This window comes from Hyperoodon ampullatus (genome assembly GCF_949752795.1).
Source record: "Hyperoodon ampullatus genome assembly, chromosome: 1".
Lineage (NCBI taxonomy): Eukaryota > Metazoa > Chordata > Mammalia > Artiodactyla > Ziphiidae > Hyperoodon > Hyperoodon ampullatus.
The window spans coordinates 74,864,945-74,888,267 of NC_136914.1; positions in this window are offsets into that span (position 1 = coordinate 74,864,945).

Sequence of the window (23,323 nt, forward strand, 5' to 3'; positions counted from 1 at the left end):
TCTGCCTCAGTTATTCTGCTATTGATCCCATCTAGAGTATTTTTCATTTCATTTATTGTGTTTTTAATTGATGCTTGATTCATCGTTAGTTCTTGTAAGTCCTTGTTAACTGTTTCTTGCATTGTATCTATTCTATTTCCAAGATTTTGGATCTTGGAAATAGAATCTTGGATCATCTTTACTATCATTATTCTGAATTCTTTTTCAGGTAGACTGCCTATTACCTCTACATTTGTTAGGTCTGGTAGGTTTTTATCTTGCTCCTTCACGTGCTGTGTGTTTTTCTGTCTTCTCATTTTGCTTATCTTACTGTGTTTGGGGTCTCCTTTTTGCAGGCTGCAGATTCGTAGTTCCCGTTGTTTTTGGTGTCTGTCCCCAGTGGCTAAGGTTGTTTCAGTAGGTTGTGTAGGCTTCCTGGTTGGGGGGGACTAGTTCCTGTATTCTGGTGGTTGAGGCTCGATCTTGTCTTTCTGGTGGACAGGTCCACGTCTGGTGGTGTGTTTTGGGGTGCCTGTGGCCTTATTATGTTTTTAGGCAGCCTCTCTGCTAATGGGTGGGGTTGTGTTCCTGCCTTGCTAGTTGCTTGGCATAGGGTGACCAGCACTGTAGCTTGCTGGTCATTGAGTGAAGCTGGGTGCTGGTGTTGAGATGGAGATCTCTGGGAGATTTTTGCTGCTTGATATCATGTGGAGCTGGGAGGTCTCTTGTGGACCCGTGTCCTGAAGTTGGTTCTCCCACTTCAGAGGCACAGCACTGACTCCTGGCTGCAGCAGCAAGAGCGTTTCATCTACCTGGCTCAGAATAAAAGGGAGAAAATGTAGAAAGAAAGAATTAGTAGAAGAAAGAAAGAGAGAGAGAAAGAAAGAAAGAAGGAAATAAAGGAAGGAAGGAAGGAAGGAAGGAAGGAAGGAGGGAGGGAGGAAGGACGGAAAGAAAGAAAGAAAGGAGGGGTGAGGAAGGAAAGAAAAAGAAAGATTGAATGGAAGAAGGGAGGGAGGGAGGGAGGAAGGAAAGAAAGACAGACAGGAGGGATGGAGGGAGGGAGGAAGGAAAAAAAAAGAAAGAGTGAAAGGAACAAGGGAGGGAGGGAGGGAGGAAGGAAAGAAAGAGAGAAAGAAGGAAAGGAGGGGGGGAGGGAGGGAGGGAGGACGGGAAGGTAGGAAAAAAAGAAAGAGCAGGTAAAGTAAAATAGAATAAAGTATAAAATATAGTAGCGTTATTAAAATTAAAAAGTAATTATTGAAAAAAATGGACAGATAGAATCCTGGGACATATGGTGGAAGCAAAGCTATACAGAAAACATCTCACAAAGAAGCATACACATACACATTCACAAAAAGAGAGCAGAGGGAAAAATCGAAAATCTTGCTCTCAAAGTTCACCTCCTCAATTTGGGATAATTCGTTGTAAAAAGAGGAAAAGGGGGAAAAGTCTTAAATCTTGTCCTCAAAGTCCACCTCCTCAATTTAGGATGATTCGCTGTCCATTCATGCACTCCACAGACGCAGGGCACATCAAGCGGACCGTGGAGCTTTAATCCGCTGCCTCCGAGGCTGCACAGAGAGATTTCCCTGTCTCTTCTCTGCTCTCACAGCTCCCGGGTCTCAGCCTTGGCCCTGGCCCCGCCTCTGCGCCTAGGTCGCCGGAGGGTGTCTGTTCTTCGCTCAGACAGGACGGGTTTAAAGGAGCCGCTGATTCGGGGGCTCTGGCTCACTCAGGCAGAGGGGAGGGAGGGGCGCGCAGTGTGGGGCGGGCCTGCGGCGGCAGAGGCCGGCGTGACGTTGCACCAGGCCGAGGCGCTCCGTGCGCTTTCCCGGGAAAGCCGTCCCTGGGTCCTGAGACCCCAGCAGTGGCGGGGTGCACAGGCTCCCCGGAAGGCGGGGTGGCCAGTGACCTGCGCTTGCACAGAGGCCTTGTGGCGGCGGCAGCATCAGCCCCAGCGTCCTACGTCCGTCTCCGGGGTCCGCGCCTTTACCCGCGGCTCTCGCCCGTCTCTGGTGCTTCTTTAAGCAGCTCTCTTAATGACCCCTCCTCGTGCACCATGAAACAAAAGGGAAGAAAAAGTCTCTTGCCTCTTTGGCAGCTCCAGACTTTTCCCCCGGACTCCCTCCAGGCTAGCCTTGGTGCACTAACCCCCTCAGGCTCTCTTCCTGCCGCCAGCCCCAGTCCTCTCCCTGCGCTCTGACTGAAACCCGATACCCGAGCCTCAGCTCCCAGCCCCGCCCACCCCGGCGGCCCAGCAGACAAGCCTCTCGGGCTGGTGTGTGCCTGAGGGCACCGATCCTCTGTGCCGGAATCTCTCTGCTTTGCCCTCCGCACCCCTGTTGCTGTGCTCTCCTCCGCTACTCCGAAGCTTTCCCCCTCCGCCACCTGCAGTCTCCTCCTGCGAAGGGGCTTCTAGTGTGTGGAAACCTTTCCTCCTTCACGGCTCCCTCCCACTGGTGCAGGTCCCGTCCCTATCCTTTTGTCTCTGTTTATTCTTTTTTCTTTTGTCCTACCCAGGTACGTGGGGAGTTTCTTGCCTTTTGGGGGGTCTGAGGTCTTCTGTCAGCGTTCAGTAGGTGTTCTGTAGGAGTTGTTCCACGTGTAGATGAATTTCTGATGTATCTCCATTCTCTTCCTTCACTCATCCCCCACACCCCGCAACAGGTCTTCCACTCATTTGTTTATTGAATTGTTTGGTTTTTTGATATTGAGCTCTATGAGCTGTTTGTACATTTTGGAGATTAATCCTTTGTCTGTTGTTTCATTTGCAAATATTTTCTCCCATTCTGAGGGTTGTCTTTTCATCTTGTTTACGGTTTCTTTTGATGTGCAAAATCTTTTAAGTTTAATTACGTCCCATTTGTTTATTTTTTGTTTTATTTCCATTATTCTACAAGGTGGGTCACCAAAGAAGACATACAGATGGTGAAGAGGCACATGAAAAGATGCTCAACATCACTAACTATTAGAGAAATGCAAATCAAAACTACAATGAGGTATCACCTCACACCAGTCAGAATGGCCATTATCAAAAAATCTAGAAACAATAAATGCTGGAAAGGTTGTGGTGAAAACGGAACCCTCCTGCACTGTTAGTGGGAATGTAAATTGATACAACCACTATGGAGAGCAGTTTGGAGGTTCCTTAAAAAACGAAAAATAGAACTACCATATGACCCAGCAATCCCACTACTGGGCATATACCCTGAGAAAGCCACAATTCAAAAAGAGACATGTACCTCAACGTTCATTGTAGCACTACTACAATAGCCAGGACATGGAAGCAACCTAAATGTCCATTGACAGATGAATAGATAAAGAAGATGTGGCACATATATACAATGGAATATTAGCCATAAAAACTAAGGAAATTTAATTATTTGTAGTGAGGTGGATGGACCTAGACTCTGTCATACAGAGTGAAGTAAGTCAGAAAGAGAAAGACAAATACCGTATGCTAACACATACATATGGAATCTAAAAAAAAAAAAAAAAAATTGGTACTGATGAACGTAGTGGCAGGGCAGGAATAAAGACGTAGACACAGAGAATGGACTTGAGGACACGTGAGGCAGGGAGGGGGAAGCTGGGGCGAAGTGAGAGTAGCATCGACATACATACACTACAGGATGTAAAATAGTTAGCTAGTGGGAAGCAGCAGCATAGCACAGGGAGATCAGCTCAGTGCTTTGAGATGATCTAGAGAGATGGGATAGGGAGGGTGGAAGGGAGGCTCAAGAGAGAGGGGACATGGGGATATATGTATGCATATGGCTGATTCACTTTTTTGTGCAACAGAAACTAACACGGTATTTTGAAGCAATTATACTCCAATAAAGATCTATTAAAAAAAAAAAAGTAAGGGTAACCAGAAAAAAAAAAAAAAAAAAGACAGGGTGGCCAATATGGTAACCATGTGATATCACTATTCCCACCTCCAAGTTATCCTGGTACACTTTCCTATGAATTCTAACTTTGAATTCCTGGTGCTGCTGTATGTTCCTTTCTAGTTGTCCTCTACAACTAGAGAGGAAGAAAAAAGCTTATCCTCTCATAACATAAAACACCTAACTATATTGTCCTATGTCTAAGGGAAAATACTCTTGCTCTCACTTAAAATAATTTTTTTTTTTAAATCTCAACTACACAAAGCAACAACAAAAATATCTGTGAAGGTTTAGTTCAGTAATGTGCAGTCTTTTCTGAAAGATGATTAGCACGTGATCTCCATTGCCCAGAAACTTTCACTGGTACAAACACACTTATGGAATTGACCCTCTCAACCTTCCCTCACTTGTTAATGTGTATTTTGTTCAGAGTTTTTGGTTCCAGGTAAAAACTTAAATGAGAATATCTTGCAAAAACAGCATATTCAGTTCAATATTGCAAATATTTTCAGCGAAGATTTAGAGAAATTATCAGATATATTTTGTATTTTCACAAGAATATATTCCTCAACTTGATTTTGTCATATGCTAAAATGGAAATATGTATTCCAGAGATAATGTTTGTTCATGAATTTTAGGTATTGCATAAAAGTAGATGTCTGAACCATATTTTGGAAACAGTGGTCTGGTCAATTAAATGGCTCTATAATTAAACTTCAAGTCACTTTTAATTTATCAGTGTTCAAAGCAAACCTATAAAATACATATCCTTTCAATATGGCCTTATCTTAATCAAAAATACTAAGAAAATATTTTTTAAAATATGAGTCACTCAAAGTGCAAGTGATGATGACTTCAAAATGCATCAACTAAGTTTCTGCACTGTAGATGCCTCTATACTTTGTTTTTACCTCAATTTACTATTAAAGTCAGTTTGCACTTCTTAAATACAGAATAATTGGTGCAGGCAGGCAGAGGGCCCAGAAATTCACAGAAGAAATTTTCCCAGAATTAAAAACAGACTAAAATAGATCATTGCAGCAAAATCCTCACATGGATAATTAAGAATGAACAGGAAATAAAGCACACAGTAAAGAAAATCTATATAGGAAGTCATTTCCATTTAAATTAGTTGTTTTCTCTCCTAATGGGAGGTAAAAATAATGATGATGACAGTAATGAGAAGGGTAATGATCATAACTATTAATAATCATACTATTAATAATCATATTATTAATGGCAACCACTGAATTAAATGATTACCATATGCCGGTACTGAGTTACCAACTTTACAAATAGTATCTCATTTAATTCTCATAATATTCCTACATGTATGTATTAAAACTCCCATTTAAGAGGAGAAAAGTCCATCCTTAAGGATATTAAGATAGTTTTCCTGGTAATATATTTAGTGTATGGCAGAGCTAGGATTCATACCCAGGCCTCTGTGAGTCCAGAACCCATACTTTCACAGACTGTACAATAAAAAGTGGTGATAAAATCCAAATTTATTCTATAACTGGTTTGGTGTATTTTCTTACCATTTGCTTGTTTCTTCGTATGATACCAAAGTAGTGATGCATCTCTAGCAAGTAAGGACTAGAGGTTTTAAGGTTTTTTTCCAACTATCTCAATGAGATGACATTTGTAAAGATTACATATCATTTTATTTTAGCATCTCAGGAAGGCATCAATTGAAAGATATTTCCTATGTATATATCCATGTTTAACTCCTTCCCCCATATTCTTATACAAGGGGAGAAGTTGGAAATATAAACAAGTTGCCATAGGTCTGAAATGACAAATATTATTATTCCAGTCAAGCATAATCCACTCAGGGGCAACATAAATCTTGAATACACATTTACTGAATCTATTGAAATTCTGAGAGTTTGGCCAATAGCTAGTATATCTGACAATGTTCCAATCTTGCTTACATTTACTTTGAAAACTGTGTGTTTTCTTAAACATAGAATGCTATATTATTTGTGTAATTTCTACAGGATAAATTGGTGCTCTGGATACTTGGTGAAGTGGGAGTGAGCTTTCTAAAACCTAAACATGGTTATACTAATCCTCAATTTAAAATACTTCAACACTTTCCTATTGGTTACCAAATGTAATCCAAGACATTTATCATTGAATATATGGCCTCCTATTAGTCAATAGACATTGTCTGGCCTCCTCTTAGTCAGCAGACAATCAATTATTTATTGATTTCACAAAAGAGGAAATCCAGAATGAGGCTGTTGGGGGCTGGTGCAATGGTTCAATGACATCGTCAGACATTATTCCAGGTTCTTTTCCTCTTTCAGCTCTGCTGTTCATAGTGTTTAGTCCTCTGTCCCCACCTTTATCATTTCATGGTCACAAGATGACCGCTTTCCTCCAGGCTTGTGCCTTCATAATAGTGTAACCAGGGTGGGTGGGTGAGGAAGAGGAAAAAGCTATGCTCATATAAGAGAAAAAATACAGGCGGACTACAGAGCAGAATAGGACTGTTTCATGAATCACCTCTAGTTTTGGCGAGGGCTGAAAAATAGACTTTCAGCTAGACACACTGGGAACCCCCAAATAATTAAAGTTTTAACTTTAAGGGAGAAGAGCAAACAGACATTGGGTTGGCTTCTAGCAGTACCTGACTAATATGTGGAAAAAATTGTGTTGGTCATTGGGGTTAGAAATTATTATAATTGCTCCTGCTTAGGGTATTTATATAATATAACCAATTTCAGTGGTCCTATCTCTTGTCCTGACATTTCTCTTTGTTTACTCTGTACTCCATTTTAGCTGAACAACTAATTCCCTGAATTGTCTGTGCACTTTTTCTGTTGTTTTACCTTTGCAGTTGCTATAACTTTGGCTTGCAAAGTTCTGTCTTCTTGACATACATGCTAAGTTTCTACTTTACCTAGATGTTAATTCAAGCATCTTTTACTGTATTGAACATTCTTATATTCCCTTAAATGCCCATTAAAATACTATTCCTCTGTGTCACATCATACTGTGACCATTTGTATATGCTTACCAACAAGTGATTAATAGAGCTGAGAATTTAGAAATTATTCAATCTGTGGCCACAGGAAAGAATTGATAAAATTTGCTTTCAAATGTTTAAGTGATAATGCAACATATATCATTAAACATTTGAAAGCAAGTTTTGTCAATTCTATCCTTGTGGCCACAAGGACATACATATACCAATATATATGTACATACGTGTATTTCTGTGTTGGAAGTTTATTCGTAATGTAAAGAAAATGTTTTGCTTGGATAAATTATTAAATTTCAGCCACTGTAGATGAGATAATAGTGGACATGTGAATAAGTAATCTACATGTTGTCATAGGCTATGATGACATAAATTACCTACTAAGTAATGTTGGATAATTGTCATAATTTTGAATATATCAGTCTATAAATAACATTAGTATAGCACTTCAGTGTTTTCAATTTGTTTTCAGACCCTATTTTACTTGATTTTTAAAACACTCTCATAAGGTATATATATATATATATATATATATATATATATATATATATATATATATATATATATATATATATATAAAATTATCCCTCCTTTACAGAACAGATATGTGTATGGTTCAGAGAGGTTTATGGATATGCCAAAGGTCAAATCGTGTGTGGTAACATTAAAAATTAAATGCAGATCTTTTGATTCGAAATTCAATGTTTAGTTAACTACATAATTCTGACTCGTGAATATGATTATATAAAAATTATGTACTTTTGTTCTCCTGAGTGTTTTGTATTCATATATTTATTAATGATGAATTATTGAGTTATAATTAGTTTTACAATGTTATATAAATCCTAATCATTTTGAACTTAACTTATTTTCTATGCATTGCTCATTATTGAAGGTCTAAATTGCTCAGTCCTTGGTAGACTAAACAACTTGTCCAGGTTTGCCAAGGACTTTTCTGCTTTTAAAACTAAAATTCCCAAGTCCAAGTAACCTCAGCCCTGGGAAAATCAGAACACTTGATCACCCTCCTGATACTGTGGAAGACATAAAATGTTAAGCCCTATATTCTTCTGAGCAGTCTTAGAATTATAGATGCGTCAACTGATAATAAGGAATCTTGAAAGATGGGAAACTGTTGACACAGTTTAATAGAGTTCAACTAGTCATTATATCTCGTTAGTCACACAAAGTTTAACAAATATTTATATTCTATGAACTGTTGAATTTTAGTTAATTTTTCTTATCAAAGTATCACAGCATTTGGTTTACATTTATATAGACTTGCACAAAGGCAAATAATTTTCCTATAACTTTGAGAGAATTTTTATAACTGGTCCAAGCTTGTTGACTTTTAAATTTGAGAGTAAAAATATTTGGATTCAAGTGTTTTTGAAAGAAATGATGTATCTTCATTTAAAAGGGTAAATTGTGTCAATTTTACCCATAACTATGAAATGTTAAAGCATCATCCCCTCATTTACAGAGTAAATATTTTGATCATAAAAATACAAAAGGACAAGACAATATTGCAAATATAAAGCTCAGAGATAAAAATAAAAATGTTTTTCATTAAAATAATTTGGACTATAAAAGTATTTATTAACACATACTGAAGAGAGGACTTCTGCTTCTGGTAAAATGTAGTACAGTAGGCTAATTGTCCCTCTGCAACATCTAGGAAAATTATATTTTTAAAGGCATAGAATACTAATGGAAACAATAAGAATATGGTAAACCGTCTTTAAATAGTTTGAAATAAGAGAAAATCCACCTATTATGAGTAAAAATAGTCAGTCACTACTTTCTTATATCCAGATGCTTATATATAGGAAGACTGGGTAACTGGCCTGACCCAGCAGGACTCTAAGAGGGAATAGAAACCAGCCAAGTCTTAGTAGTTGAGAAGTGGTAAACTCTTGAGTGACAGGATGAAAACTAGAGAAGCCCCAAAAGGCTGTTTGTTTATGTAATATTCAGAATTCTGGAGCTACGATGGACGCCAGGCCTCTCAGTTAAAACTTCTAAGTGGAAAATTAAAATAAAACACAGTCTCCTAATAACTTGTGAGACAAAGTTCTGATGGAGTGTAGAAGCCTGTTTCAAAAACGAGGCCAGTTTCCCCTCAAAACATTTGCCAGGGTTTGAAAAATATGGGATGCAGGGAAGACACAGACTTAAAAACATCTCAAGGGGAGAACTGAATTTAACACATGCCTCTGGGACTAAGAAGGTAGAGAACCACCGGATTCCCCGTCAAAACCATAGGTTGAATCTGAGGATGTGAAACCCACGATGAGACCTGCAGATAGGAAGAGACGACTGTATTTGTTGTATAAGCTATTTTATGTTAACAGACCTGAGCAGCCTCAGATTTCTACATTCGCGGGGACTCCAGAAACCCAACACCCATGGATACTGAGGGATGACTGTATATAATTCCCTCTGACCCTTACAAACACCATTCTAGTCTTTTGATCAGAAGACGTCTGAGCACTATGTAAATCTCTTCATATTGAGGATAATTTGATTCTCTCATTGTAAAATTCTTATGAATTCCTCTTTATCCTCACCTCCTCCAAGCTTTCTATCTGGAAATACTTGGCTTTCTGTAACTTTCAGAAATGTTCTTCTATTTTTCATTTTCCTATTTTCCCTTTGTCGATTCAATCAACAATTTATTTTAGGGCACCTGGACTTATTAAATTCTCTCATATTTTCACTTGCTTTGACCACTTGCACTGAGTTCTTCGTCTTAGTCTTCTGTTCACTAACTTGATCATTACAGTGTCTACACTCGAATCATCTCAACTATTAAAATTATGTTTTAATAATTTAACCAAATATATTTTTAGTATTTAAGGACTATTATTGTGTCTATTTCATTTTATCTTGTTTAAAATATATAGTTGCAAAATTCAATTAAATCTATATAAGCTCTTAATCATAGTAAAATAATTTATCCAAAAGTCCAATGAAAGGAAGCAGAATGTAGAAATACTTTAAGAAAAAAATCTTTTCATTCACCATTTCTAAAGCAGTGTCAGTATACTAACTGAAGGAGGATTTGCTTTATTGTGTAGACTGTGACTGTGTTACTTGCCAGGCTTAAATGACCAGTCATTATTGGTTTGAGCCACTCAACATGGAGAGCAGTGTTGATTGTAAGAGAATGATTGAAAAATGACTCTATGAAAAACTATTTCTTGCTGTAAAAATACTATAAATGTCATTGAACCAAGACAATTTACGACTAGCAGGAGGTGTAGACGGACATGCTGAAAGAAGTTTGTAAAACAAAGGTATAACAGATTACATTGCTGGAACTTCACAAGAGATGTTGTGACATTTCCTCTTAGATGCAGAGAATGCTATTACTTCAATGACTACAAATTCTTCAGAAAAATGTTTTTGAGCATGGTATTGGAACTTAGGAAATATTTCTGTTAAATAAACATTTAAAAAATTATCACATGATTTAATATGTTTGGCATATCAGTCGTTATTTTTATGTTATATGTTTTTTTTTTCATTACTCAAGTTAACCCATGTGATCTGAATCTATGCAAAATGATATTATGTTATTTAATGAATGTTTTCATTGGGTTCAACTATGTGGGTAGATAGAGATAGATATACCTTTGATAATACCTCTTTTCATTTTTAAAATATGAAATTTCAGATTAAAAAATCTACATATTATCTGTGGAAAAAAATTGTTACACTTTATTTCTGAAACTCTTCTATGATTACATAAGAGGGAACATGTGGTAGACACATATCTCAGATCACTCAGCCTCTTTTATCCTTACCTACTCTAAATGACATTAAAAAGTCTATATGAGTCACTTGCCCAGTCTCCCCTGAAGTCAGGAGTGGTCAGTGAAATGTAAGTACAAGTCTGATGACATTCTCTACCCCTTGTCAGCTTCCATCTTCTTTCTTGGAGTACACAGACATGTTGTTGCCATGAGGATAAGGAGAAAATAATTGCACAAACTTTGGCAAAGACATTATTGAGTCATAGGTCCAGCAGCTGCCTATGTCCCAATTTTTTATTATATGAGAGAAATAAACATTATTTATATGTTTATAACAGAAGTCAGGTTTTCTGTTATTTTCAGATGAAATCTTGTTTAACTGACATTAAAAGATAGCCAGATAAAACTGGTTTTATACTATCAATGTCATTTGAATCTGTTACATATTAAATTTAATTTCTTTAAAGAGTTAATAAAACAAATAGAAGTGATAGGGAAGAAATAACTGAAAATCAGATCATATTTTTACAGATTAAGTTTACAAAACATGATGCTGAACTTAAGAAATATGTTAAGAATAATTTTAATTTTAGAAATATCATTTTAATAATTTAAGATCCTTAATATTCTACTGACTCTCCTTTGTGAAAAATGAGGAACCTACCATTCTGGGAGTTTCTGCCAAGTCCCATTGTTTTGTTAATTGAGTTATTATTTTTACAATGATATGGTTATAATATTCATGTTTTACAAACACTGTGAAATAGTTTAGTAGGTTTCTTTGTTCATTTTTTTTAAAGAGATGTAATGCTCACACCTTGCTTCTCCATTCCAGGTTTCGGCAATAATTTGGCTGAATATTTGGCTGTACTTTGCTAAGGACCTCAAATATGTTTTATTCCTGAGGTTCTGGAATATATAAAAATTTTTGTATGTTGCCTTTGTACTTGAAGATAATTTAGCCTTGTGTACAATTACTTAGTGCTTTATGTTTTTTGAGAACTATATAGATATTACTGAATTGTAACTTTAAAAAAATATTTATTTCAGGTAAATTTTTTCCATTATGCCTAAATCCTCATGCCCTTTTAGTTCTTTGTCAGAAACCACAATTTTGCTTATGTTATTCTTCTTTATAGTATTGCACATTCCAAATCACTTATCTTCTTAAAAATGAGCCATTAATCATTTTACATTTCAATTTTTTATTATCTATTATGAGATAATCACTCACAATCACTCTGAGATTTTGAATTGTATTTGTTTTTATGTCCCTTGCTTCTAATATGGTGTTTATTTCTGTTATCCTTTTCTGGTCTATTATTTTCTGCTAGATTCCTTCATCTTTTTCACATTTCTATAATCTATTCTTCAATCATATTCAACTAATCTTTGAGCTTCTTTTATTATTAAGATCTTTTGAAGCTATGTTTATTACAAATGTTATTTAATTTTTTATATAAGTGCTCTCGGAATGTAGTGTCTTCATATACTTTTGTTTTCTGTGTTTTCTCTTTTGCAATGTAGGGTCATGTCTTGTGTCTTTCCTGTTTATCACTCATCTTTTAGTGGAGCCAACTATTTGTTGGTAAAGTTTATGCGAATTAGAATGTGGAGTAAGATGGGGCAGCTCTCAGCTTCAATTAGGGTATATCATATCAACATAATTATTTTGTTTAAAGAAAAAGCATTTCCAAAAGAATTTGAAAAAGAATAGATACATGTATATGTATAACTGAATCACTTTGTTGTATACCTGAAACTAATACAACATTGTTAATCAACTATACTCCAATATAAAATAAAAAGTTAAAGAAAAAAACATTTCTGTGTTTTTGTTGTTTAAAATCTGTGAATCACAGGTTAGTTCTTTACATCTCAGGCTCTCTGTGTTGATAGTTTTCTCAGCCTCTTTTCCTCCATCTTCCTGCCTTAAATCTGTTCATCTCCCTCAGTAGAGGGTGGATTGTAGTATTTGTCAGTATGGATTTTTATTTTTATTTGTCAATATGGAGTTTTATTTTATTTTTTATTTTATTTCAGTCAATATTGATTTTTATTTTATTTGTCAATATGGATTTTTATTTGAGGTTGGATTGTAGTATTTGTCAATATGGATTTTTATTTGAGTCTTCCAGGCTATCCTGCAGAGCCTAAAAAAGTCATTCCCAGGACATGGTCTTAGAGTATATCACTCTCACCTCTGGTCAATTCCATATCCCATTCAGAACTATGGTATTTAAGTTGGGGGGAAATTAAAGTTTTGTTTAGGGCTTCCCTGGTGGCACAGTGGTTGAGAGTCCAATTGCCAATGCAGGGGACACGGGTTTGTGCCCTGGTCCGGGAAGATCCCACATGCCGTGGAGTGGCTGGGCCCGTGAGCCATGGCCACTGAGCCTGCACATCCGGAGCCTGTGCTCTGTAATGGGAGAGGCCACAACAGTGAGAGGCCTGTGTAATGCAAAAAAAAAAAAAAAAAGTTTTGTTTAGTTTTTGAAGAGTAATATGCTATAGGAGACCCCCAGAAATAATGGCCTTAAATTTTGGGTGAGACTTGACTTTACCATGTAAATAAAGTAATGACAATTGTCTAAAATGTTTTAGTGAATGCTATGTGTTCAATCTCTGAAATATAGACTGCATATCTATAAAAAGAAAAAAGATCATACAAGCTGTAAATCCCCTATTAAAAGTCCCTCTTGGTTGAGAATTTATTTATTGACTTCTGATGGCTCTATTAAAATTTGATGAGGGTTTGGCAAGAAAAGCAGCCCCTCATTACCTTCACCAAGCTAAGTACTTATGTTTGAATATCACACAGGGTCCATAGCTTGTGCCCCTAGGAAAGCAATTCAAGTCAGAACATCTATTCTCTGCGTGTTCTCCTGCATACACTTGCTGAGGATTGGCTTTACGTCATAGGAAATACCTCTGCCATCTTTCCCCATCATTGAAGCTCTCATGCTCACTGCCTTTTAAACAGGTGAATAATCAAATTGAAATGTCAGAGGGAAGGCAGAAGCAGGGCAGGTAATATCTGGACATTCCTAGGGACTTTGATGGAAAGTGTTTGATACATAATGGGGCTCCTTATTAACTCTAGCTACATGCTGCTTTTAAAAACTACCCTGGTGATTTAAATCTTTATCTAGGGAGTCTGTTATGCTATTAACAAAATTCCAACTTGTGTCATAGATATTTGTATTCTTTATTATTTTTTGCTACTATATGGACAACACCTTCATGGCAAATATTGTTATAATTCAGCTTGTGTCATTCCTGTAAAAATCTTCATCCTAATTCCTCAATAAAACCTTAATGAATATATGAAATTGTTTTAAAAAATACAACATAATTCTAACAAAAGGAAAGTATAATCCAAGCTGTAATTATGTTATAAATAATTAAAAGATATAAGAATATACCATAAAATATAGCCAAAAGGAAAAGAACAAATGTATTTATACAAATTCTATTTTTATGGCAAGATCATGTGTTCTCTTTTGTCTGAATATAGAGACTTGAGGAGTATTAGTCAAGAAGCCTATGTTAAACCACAATCACAAATCAATCATAGTATTTTTGTCATTTAACACACAAATGACAATTTTTGTTTCTATCTCTCGGCAGATAGCTAAGGTTGGTCAAGGTAGGATACAGTCTCTCCACACATTCATTCACAGACCCAGGCTGATTGAGCCTCTACCATCTGTTAATTACATATGGAACATGTGACCTTCTTTTTCATTATAATAGGTGAAAAGTGGCAGTAGCACACTTGCTATCTTATACTTTATTCTGACTTCAGAGATGAGTACCTTCTGCTTAGAACCCATTGACCAAAAGTAGCCACATCACCTCTACTGAATGCACAGGGGCTATAAAATATGGGGGGGGGGGTTATAGCTATTTGGATAACTATTTTTTCTATGGATGAAGAACAATAAAAGCCAATTAAATGCATTTTTTATGGTGTATGTGTGTGGGGTGTGTGTGCATCAACTAACAAATATATTCTGACAAATACTGTGTCATCTGTTTAGGAATACATTATATACCTAAAACGTGTAAGGCGTGTTACCTGCTTCAAATTTTTTTAATTCTAGTTGTGGAAAAATGTATAGTTATTAAGTATCCTATATATGAAATTTATCTTGTCATTTAAGTAGTTTGGGATATTTGGGGTGGAGGGTGGTCAAAAAGTAAATATATCTAATTTAAAACATTGACTCATTAAATAAGCTGTCCCTACTCCTGTCAAAAATCACTATAGAAAAAAGACCCTTAGAGATCTTCAAGACGGCAGGGGTAAGACATGGAGATCACCTTTCTCCCCACAAATACATAAAAAATAAAGCTACATGTGGAACAAGTCCTACAGAACACCTACTGAATGCTGGCAAAAGACCTCAGCCTTCCCAAAAGGCAAGAAAATCCCCATGTACGTGGGTACAACAAAAGAAAAAAGAAAAAACAGAGACAAAAGAATAGGGATGGGACCTGCATCTCTGGGAGGGAGCTGTGAAGTAGGAAAAGTTTCCACACACTAGGAAGCCCCTACACTGGCGGAGACAGGGGTTGGACAGGGGGAAGCTTTGGAGCCACGGAGGAGAGTGCAGCAACAGGGGTGCAGAGGCCAAAGCAGAGAGATTCCCTCACAGAGGATCAGTGCCGATCAACATTCACCAGCCTTAGACACTTGTCTGCACACCAACCAGGGCAGGCGGGGGCTGACTGCTGAGTCTTGTGCTTTGGAGGTCAGATCCCAGGGAGAGGACTGGGGTTGGCTGTGTGAACACAGCCTGAAGGGGCCTAGTGTTCCACAGCTAGCTGGGAGGGAGTCTGGGAGAATGTCTGGACCTGCCTAAGAGGCAAGAGACCATTGTTTTGGGGTGTGCAAGGAAAGGGGATTCCTTCCCCTTCTGCCCACAGAAGGCAGAGCACCGCCTAAACAAGTTCCAGAGAGAAGCATAAGCTGCGGATATCAGCTCAGACACTAGAGATAGGCATGACATTCTAACTCTGCTGTTACAGCCACCAAGAATCCTGTGTGCAGACACAGGTCACTATCCACACCACGCCCTAGGAGACTGTGCAGCTAGCCACTGCCAGGGTCCCATAATCCAGGGACAACTTCCCTGGGAGAACACATGGCACGCCTCAGGCAGTTGCAAAGTAACATCAGCCTCTGCCACTGCAGGCTAGCCCCACATTCCAATTATAACTACAGTACCCCTCCTTCCCCTCAGAATGAATGACCCAGAGCTCCCTAATCAGCTGCTGTTTAACCTGTCATGTCTGAGCGGGAACAGAGGCCTGAGGGCAACCTACATGCAGAGGTGGGGCCAAAACCAAAGCTGAACCCCAGGAGCTGTGCAAACAAAGAATAGAAAGGGAAATTTCTCCATGCAGCCTCTGGAGCAGCGGATTAAATCCCAACAATCAACGTGATGTTGTACCCAGCGTCTGTGGAATACCTGAGTAGACAAAGAATGATCCCAAAATTGAGGTGGTGGATTCTGGGAGCAACTGTAGACTTGGGGTTTGCTGTCTGTGACTGATTTGTTACTGATTTTTATGTTTATCATAGTATACTTTTTAATGCTTGTTATCATTGGTGGACTTCTTTATTGGTTTGGAAGCTCTCTTCTTTTTTTATTATGATATTATTTTAATAATTTAAAACATTTTTATATTAATAATGTTTTTTAATTATTTTAAATTTATTATTAGTTTTTTTCTTTTTTTTTTTTCTCCCTTTTCTTCTGAGCCGTGTGGCTGACAGGGCCTTGGCATTCTGGCATGTTATCAGGCCAGAGACTCTGAGGTGGGAGAGCTGGGTTCAGGACATTGGACATCCAGAGACTTCCTGGCCCCAAGTAATATCAATTGGTGAGAGCTCTCCCAGAGATGACCATCTCAAAGTTAAGACCAGCTCCATGCAATGGCCTGCAAGCTCTGGTGCTGGAAGCCCCATGCCAAACAATTAGCAAAACAGGAACACAACCCCACTCATTAGCAGAGAGGCTACCTAAAATCATACTAGGTTCACCGACACTCCAAAACACACCATCAGACGTTGCCCTGCCACCAGAAATACAAGACCTAGCCCTACCCACCAGAACAGAGGAACCAGTCCCCTCCACCAGGAAGCCTACACAAGCCACTGGGCTAACTTCACCCACTAGGGGGCAGACACCAAAAACAATGGGAATTACAAAACTGCAGCTTGCAAAAAGGAGAGCCCAAATACAGTAAATTAAACAAAATGAGAAGACAGAGAAATATGCAACAGATGAAGGAGCGAGGTAAAAACCCACCAGACCAAACAAATGAAGAGGAAATAGGCAGTCTACCTGAAAAAGAATTCAGAATAATGATAGTAAAGATGATTGAAAATCTTGGAAATAAAATGGAGAAAATACAAGAAATGTTTAACAAGGACCTAGAAGAATTAAAGAGCAAACAAACAATGATGAACAGCACGATAAATGAAATTAAAAATTCTCTAGAAGGAATCAACATCAGAATAACTGAGGCAGAAGCAGATAAGTGACCTGGAAGATAAAATATTGGAAATAACTACTGGAGAGAAGACTAAAAAAAAAAAAAAAAAGAATGAAAATAATTGAGGACAGTCTCAGAGACCTCTGGGACAATATTAAATTCACCAACATTCGAATTTTAGGTGTCCTAGAAGAATAAAAGAAAAAGAAATGGTCTGAGAAAATATTTGAAGAGATTATACTTGAAAACTTCCCTAACATGGGAAAGTAAATAGTCAACCAAGTCCAGGAAGTACAGAAAGTCCCATACAGGATATATCTAAGGAGAAGCACATCAAGGTACATATTAATCAATCTATCAAAAATTAAATACAAAGAAAAAATATTAAAAGCAGCAGGGAAAAAAAAAAGCAGCAAGGGAAAAACAAATATAACATACAAGGGAATCCCCATAAGGTTACCCACTGATATTTCAGCAGAAACTCTTCAAGCCAGAAGGGAGATGGCAGGACATATTTAAAATGATAAAGGGAAAAACGTACAACCAAGATTACTCTACCCAGAAAGGATCTCATTCAGATTCGACAGATAAATTAAAACCTTTACAGACAAGCAAAAGTTAACAGAATTCAGCACCAACAAACCAGCTTTACAACAAATATTAAAGGAAATTCTCTAGGCAGGAAACACAAGAGAAGGAAAAGACCTACAATAACAAACCCAAAACAATTAAGAAAATGGTAATAGGAACATACATATCGATAATTAACTTAAATGTAAGTGGATTAAATGCTCCAAACAAAAGACATAGACCGGCTGAATGGATATAAAAATAAAACCCATACATATGTGGTCTACAAGAGACCCACTTCATACCTAGGGACACATAAACACTGAAAGTGAGAGGATGGAAAAATATATTCCATGCAAAAGGAAATCAAAAGAAAGCTGGAGTAACAATTGTTTTATCAGACAAAATAGACTTTAAAATAAATATTATTAAAAGAGAAAAACAAGGACACTACATAATGATCAAGGGCTCAATCCAAGAAGAAGATATAACAATTGTAAATATTTACACTCTCAACATAGGAACAACTCAATACATAAGGCAAATGTTAACAGCCATAAAAGGCAAAATGACAGAAAGACAATCATAGTGGTGGACTTTAACACCCCACTTTCACCAATTGACAGATCAACCAAAATGAAAATAAATAAGGAAACACAAGCTTAAATGACACACTAAAAAATAAGAATTTAATTGATATTGATATTAATAGAACATTCCATCCAAAAAAACCCAGAATACATGTTCCTCTCAAGTGCTCATGGAATATTCTCCAGGATAGATCACATCTTGGGTCACAAACCAAGCCTTGGTAAATTTAAGAAAATTGAAATCATAGCAAATAACTTTCCTAACAACAATGCTATGAGACTAGATAGCAATTACAGGAAAAAAACTGTAAAGAATACAAACACATGGAGACTAAACAATATACTACTAAATAACCAAGAGATCACCGAAGAAGTCAAAGAGGAAATCAAAAAATATCTAGAAACAAATGCCAGTGAAAACACGATGGCCCAAAACCCATGGGATACAGCAAAAGCAGTTCTAAGAGGGAAGTTTATAGCAATACAAACCTACCTCAAGAAACAAGAAAAATCTCTAAAAAACAACCTAGCCATACAATTAAAGCAATTAGAGAAAGAAAAACAAACAAACAAAAAAACACACCAAAGTTAGCAGAAGGAAAGAAATCATAAAGATCAGATCAGAAATAAATGAAAAAGAAATGAAGAAAACAATAGCAAAGATCAATAAAACTAAAAGCTGTTTCTTTGAGAAGATAAACAAAATTGATAAACCAAGAGCCAGACTCATGAAGAAAAAAAGAGAGGAGACTCAACGCAATGGAATTAGAAATGAAAAAGAAGAAGTAACAACTGACACTGCAGAAATAAAAGGATCATGAGAGATTACTAAAAGCAACTCTATGCCAATAAAATGGACAACCTGGAAGAAATGGACTATTTCTTATAAAAGCAAAGCCTTCTGATACTGACCAGGAAGAAATAGAAAATAAAAACAGACCAATCAGAAGCACTGAAATTGAAACTGTGATTAAAAATCTGCCAACAAACAAAAGCCCAGGACCAGATGGCTTCACAGGCGAATTCTATCAAGCATTTAGAGAAGAGCTAACACCGTTCCTTCTCAAAATCTTCCAAAATATAGCACAGAGAGAAACACTGCAAAACTCATTCTACGAGGCCAACGTCACCCTGATACCAAAACATAACAAAGATGTCACAAAAAGAGGAAACTACTGGCCAATATCACTGATGAATATAGATGCAAAAGTCCTCAACAAAATACTAGCAAACAGTATCCAACAGCACGTTGAAACATGGAAAGGATAATATACCATAATCAAGTGGGGTTTATCCCAGGAATGCAAAGATTATTTAATATACACAAATCAATCAATGTGATACACCATATTAACAAATTGAAGGAGAAAAACCATATGATCATTTCAATAGATACAGAGAACGCTTTTGACAAAATTCAACATTTATGATAAAAACTTTCCAGAAAGTAGGCATAGAGGGAACCTACCTCAACATAATAAAGGCCATATATGACAAACCCACAGCCAACATGATTCTCAATGGTAAAAAACTGGATCAAGTTCCTCTAAGATCAGGTACAAGACAAAGTTGCCCACTCTCACCACTATTATTCAACATAGTTTTGGAAGTTTTATCCACAGCAATCAGAGAAGAAAAAGAAATAAAGAGAATCCAAACTGGAAAAGAAGTAGAACTGTCACTGTTGGCAGATGACATGATACTATACATAGAGAATCCTAAAGATGCTACCAGAAAACTACTAGAGGTAATCAATGAATTTGGTAAAGTAGCAGGATAAAAAATTAATGCACAGAAATCTCTTGCATTCCTATACATTAATGATGAAAAATCTGAAAGAGAAATTAAGGAAACACACCCATTTACCATTGCAACAAAAATAATAAAACACCTAGGAATAAACCTACCTAAGGAGATAAAAGACCTGTGTGCACAAAACTATAAGACACTGATGAAAGAAATTAAAGATGATACAAACAGATGGAGAGATATACCATATTCTTGGATTGGAAGAATCAACATTGTGAAAATGATTATACAACCCAAAGCAATCTACAGATTCAGTGTAATCCCTATCACATTACTAATGGCATTTTTCACAGAAATAGAACAACAAATTTCACAATTTGTGAAATCAGGAGGAATCAGGCTCCCTGACTTCAGACTATACTACTAAGCTACAGCAATCAACATTATGTTACTGGCACAAAAACAGAAATATAGATCAATGGAACAAGATTGAAAGCCCAGACATAAACCCATGCACATATGGTCACCTTATTTTGCTAAAGGAGGGAAGAATATACAAGGGAGAAAAGACAGCCTCTTCAATAAGTGATGCTGTGAAAACTGGACAACTACATGTAAAAGAATGAAATTAGAACACTTCCTAACACCATAGAGAAAAATAAACTCAGAATGGATTAAGGACCTAAATGTTAAGGCCAGATGCTATAAAACTCTTAGAGGAAAACATAAAAAGAAGACTCTTTGACATAAATCACAGCAAGATCCTTTTGACCCAACTCCTAGAATAATGGAAATAAAAACAAAAATATACAAATGGGACCTATTGAAATGTAAAAGCTTTTGCACAGCAAAGAAAAACATAAACAAGACTAAAAGACAACCCTCAGAATGGGAGAAAATATTTGCAAACAAAGCAACTGACAAAGGATTAATCCCCAAAATATAAAAGCAGCTCATGCTGCTCAATATCAAAAAAAGAAACAACCCAATCCAAAAATGGGTGGAAGACCTAAATAGACATTTCTCCACAGAAGACATACAGATGGCCAAGAGGCACATGAAAAGATGCTCAACATCACGAATCATTAGAGAAATGCAAATCAAAACTACAATGAGGTATCACCTCACACTTGTCAGAATAGCCATCATTGAAAACAATACAATACAAACAATAAATTCTGGAAAGGGTGTGGAGAAAAGGGAACCCTCTTGCACTGTTGGTGGGAATGTAAGTTGATACAGCTACTACGGAGAATAGTATGGAGCTTCCTTAAAAAACTAAAAATAGAACTACCATATGACCCAGCAATCTTACTGTTGGGCATATAACCTGAGAAAACCACAATTCAAAAAGAGTCATGTACCACAATGTTCATTGCAGCTCTATTTACAATAGCCAGGACATGGAACCAACCTAAGTGTTTATCGACAGATGAATGGATAAAGAAGATGTGGCACATATATACAATGGAATATTAGTCAGCCATAAAAAGAAATGAAATTGAGTTATTTGTAGTGAGCTGGATGGACCTAGTGTCTGTCACACAGAGTGATGTAAGTCAGAAAGAGAAAAACAAATACTGTATGCTCACACATATATACAGAATTAAAAAAAAAAATGGTTCTGATGAACCAGTGGCAGGACAGGAATAAAAACGCAGACATAGAGAATGGACTTGAGGACACTGGAAGGGTAGCTGGGACAAAGTGGGAGAGTAGCATTGACATACATACACTACCAAATGTAAAATACGTAGCTAGTGTGAAGCAGTTGCATAGCACAGGGAGATCAGCTTGGTGCTCTGTGTCCACCTAGACGGGAGGGATAGCGAGGGTGCGAGGGAGATGCAAGAGGGAGGGGATATGGGGATATATGTATAATTATAGCAGATTCACTTTGTTGTACAGCAGAAACTACCACAACATTGTAAAGCAATTATACTGAAATAAAGATGTTAAAAATATAAAAAATATAAAGACCCTTAGTATGTATATTAAAAAAAAATCTGGGCTTCCCTGGTGGCTCAGTGGTTGAGAATCTGCCTGCCAATGCAGGAGACACGGGTTCAAGCCCTGGTCTGGGAAGATCTCACATGCCACGGAGCAACTAGGCCCGTGAGCCACAATTACTGAGCCTGCGCATTTGGAGCCTGTGCTCCACAACAAGAGAGGCCACGATAGTGAGAGGCCTGCGCACCGCGATGAAGAGTGGCTCCCGCTCGCCGCAAGTAGAGAAAGCCCTCGCACAGAAACGAAGACCCAACACAGCCATAAATTAATTAATTAATTAATTAATTTTAAAAAATCACTATGGCATTAATTGAACCATACGCATGATTTACGAATTATACAAATGCTCTTTTCTAAATACAAACATATGGCTCTTAGAAATCTACTGCAGGTGCTTTTACCACATTTTATTATTTTGGCTTCATTTTTTTATTATTGCTTTGAATATAAGAATTAAAATATTAGATTAAAATTTTATATTTTTTATAAAATAGCTTAGAAAATCACATCTATGTTTCATCAGTTTATAAAAGAGTTTATGTGGCAAGCAAGAATATTTTTGGCAATGTGGAAACTCAAGTCATTTTTCTTCCTTATTTTACTATTTGTCCAAAGAACAATATAAAATAATACATGGTGAACCAAATAACTTATGATGTATTGCTGTAAAACTCTCACCACAGTCACCAAAATGTTCAAGAAATGAGCAGAAATTCAAGATATGAGAATGTCTGGGTAACTTTGTAAGTAACTCAGTAATAGCTAGAATATAAATAAAACTTTCTATTTTAGGTTGTTGTCCTGGCACTTTCGAATTACCTTCATACCTTGTGAAGTACATCTAAAGTTTTTATAAGTAGATTTAGGAAGCATTAGAAATTAGGTTAATTGTACTAAATGTATATATTTATTTGGATATAATTATATATTTTAACATAATTTCTTCCCATCCAAGAACATGGGATGACTTTTCTTTTGTGCAGATCTCATTTTGTCTTTCAATAAATGTACTCTCACTTTGTTCATATACATTCTCTGTCTTTCTTATTAAATTTATGGGTAAGCATTTCATAACGTTTCCTAATTTTGTTTTCTTGGATTAGTTGTTGTTGTTTGTTTTGAATAGATTAATTTTCCCATTTATTTTCATCAGTGTTTACTGCTAAATTCAAGATAACCTACTGATTTTGTAATCATTAATTTTACATCAAGTCAGTTTATCAAGTAACCTAACTCATTTCAGTAGTTTGAGAACAAAGATGAGGGTTGTAGTCA